This window comes from Empidonax traillii, unplaced genomic scaffold (genome assembly GCF_003031625.1).
Source record: "Empidonax traillii isolate 1590-97213 ecotype Southwest subspecies unplaced genomic scaffold, ASM303162v1 scaffold7325:size5098, whole genome shotgun sequence".
Taxonomy (NCBI): Eukaryota; Metazoa; Chordata; class Aves; order Passeriformes; family Tyrannidae; genus Empidonax; species Empidonax traillii.
Genome location: NW_020962518.1, coordinates 1 through 1,946, shown reverse-complemented (window position 1 = coordinate 1,946; position 1,946 = coordinate 1). Strand labels below are relative to the sequence as shown.

Below are 1,946 nucleotides of genomic sequence, written 5' to 3'. Positions count from 1 at the left end.
CCTCTCAGCCCAGACCCCCCCCGTGTCCTGGGCTCATCCCCAGCCCTGGGGGCAGCAGGGCAGGGGGGGTTCTGCCGCTCTGCTCCGCTCTCAGCACACCCCACCTGCAGTGCAGCCTCCAGCTCTGGGGTCCTGACACAACAAGGACAGGGAACTGTTGGGGCAAGGCCTGAGGAGGCCACCAAGGGGTTCAGGGGACTGGAGCAGCTCCCCTCTGGAGACAGGCTGGGAAAGTTGGGGCTGTCCAGCCTGGAGAAGAGAAGGTTGTGTGGAGACCTCGGAGAAACCTTCCCGTGTGCGAAGGGGCCTGCAAGGAAGCCGGAGGGGACTCTTGTTCAGGAACTGCAGGGACAGGACAAGGGGGAATGGGCTCAAACTGACAGAGAGGAGGGTTAGATTTGATGTTGGGACTGTATTGTTTCCTGTGAGGGTGGTGAGGCCCTGGCAGGGGCTGTGCAGAGGGGCTGTGGATGCCCCATCCCTGGGGACATTCAAGGCCTGGTTGGACATGGCTCTGAGAACCCTGGTCTGGTGGGAGGCTGGTCAGGCTGGAACAAGATGATTTTTGGGGTTCCTCTCAAGCCAAATCATTCAAGGACTCCATTATGCCATGATCTCCACCCCACCCAGTGGACCAGCACCACAACTCCTGTGACATCAGAGCTGCCAGAGCTGTGCCTGTGTTCCATGTGGAACTGCCAGTGCCTGGTGACGAGCACAACGCAGCCATTCCCCTGCTGCCAGCCAAGGGTCAGCAGCTCCCAGCGCTCCCTCTGCCCTGACCTTTCTTTCCAAGAGGACCCTTCACCCTGCTCCCTGTGGAGTGTCCCCACTTGCTACCTGCAATATCCATCAGTCCTGAGTCTGCCTGCACTTTGGATCTTCTGATCAATCCCAGCAGGATGTGCAGCCTCCTCCCAGTGATGGTACAGGGACATTCCATGGAGTTGGGAACCCCCCAAACTGTCCAGTTGAGCTGGAGCTCTGTGGGGATGGTGTGGGACAGGGACCCCTCTCTGAGGTTGTGCTCCCTGCTGCAGGCTGGCACAGACACAGTGGAAGAGATGGAGGTCGACATCGTGTTGGACACAGAGGAGGAGATGGAGGTGGACTTGAACGAGTTTGAGGAGGAGATGGAAGTGGATGTGGTGGAGGAGATCGAGGACATGGACATCGATGAGGAGGATGAGGAGGAGGCCATGGTGCTGGGCTGAGGAGAGTCCCCCAGCAGCAGGACAGGCACGTCCTGGCCATGCCCTGGCCATGCCCATCCCCAGCCGGGCTCAGGCCTGGCGCCAGAGTCCCGCTGTGCCCAGCGTGTGCCAGGCTGGGGGCACAGGGAACACCCAGCAGGGCCCGACTGCACTGACCCTGCCCTTGCTTTTCTTACAGGACTGATGGACATGCCAGACATGGAGTGGTTCTTTGTACATATGTTTTAGATATTGTTTTTCTTTTTCTATAAATATGTTTTATAGGTAGTAGGCTTTATTAAGAATATAGGGGGTTTTGGAAAGAAGAATTTCTTTTTCTCTAAGAAGAGAGTTTTTTTTAAAGAAGATAGTATTTTTTTATTAAGCTTTTTATTCTTACTAAGGATATCAATTATATTAGAAAGGTACTATTTTAACTAAGAAGAGTCTTGTAGAAAGTAGATTGTACTTAGTACGAAGATAGTTTTTTTAAGAAGATGCTTTTTTTTTAAGAAGTTTGATATTTCTATAAAAAAGATTGTTTTTTAAGAAGATTTTTTTTATAAAGAAGATTTTTGATTTAATTAAGAAGCTTTTTGTTTTTATGAAGGTTTTTATAATGAAAATACATTCTGTATAGATGTTTGCTGTGTTGCTGTTGTGTTGTCCTTCTGTAACACATTGTCTGGGGGTGCTGGCACAGCCCCCTAGACTGGGGGTCTCTTTGCACAGGGGGGTCCCACTTGGGAAGGG

At 52.0% G+C, this 1,946-nt stretch overlaps 1 long non-coding RNA gene across 1 annotated transcript in view; it reads left to right on the top strand.

The window, feature by feature from the left end:
* Nucleotides 1-1,497, top strand: part of LOC114073610 — a 4,528-nt gene extending 3,031 nt beyond the window's left edge. The window contains exons 2-3 of the long non-coding RNA XR_003574361.1: nucleotides 539-542; nucleotides 1,317-1,497. This is a non-coding gene — a long non-coding RNA (uncharacterized LOC114073610). The remainder of the gene's footprint in view (nucleotides 1-538; nucleotides 543-1,316) is intronic.
* The last annotated feature ends 449 nt before the right edge of the window (nucleotides 1,498-1,946 follow it).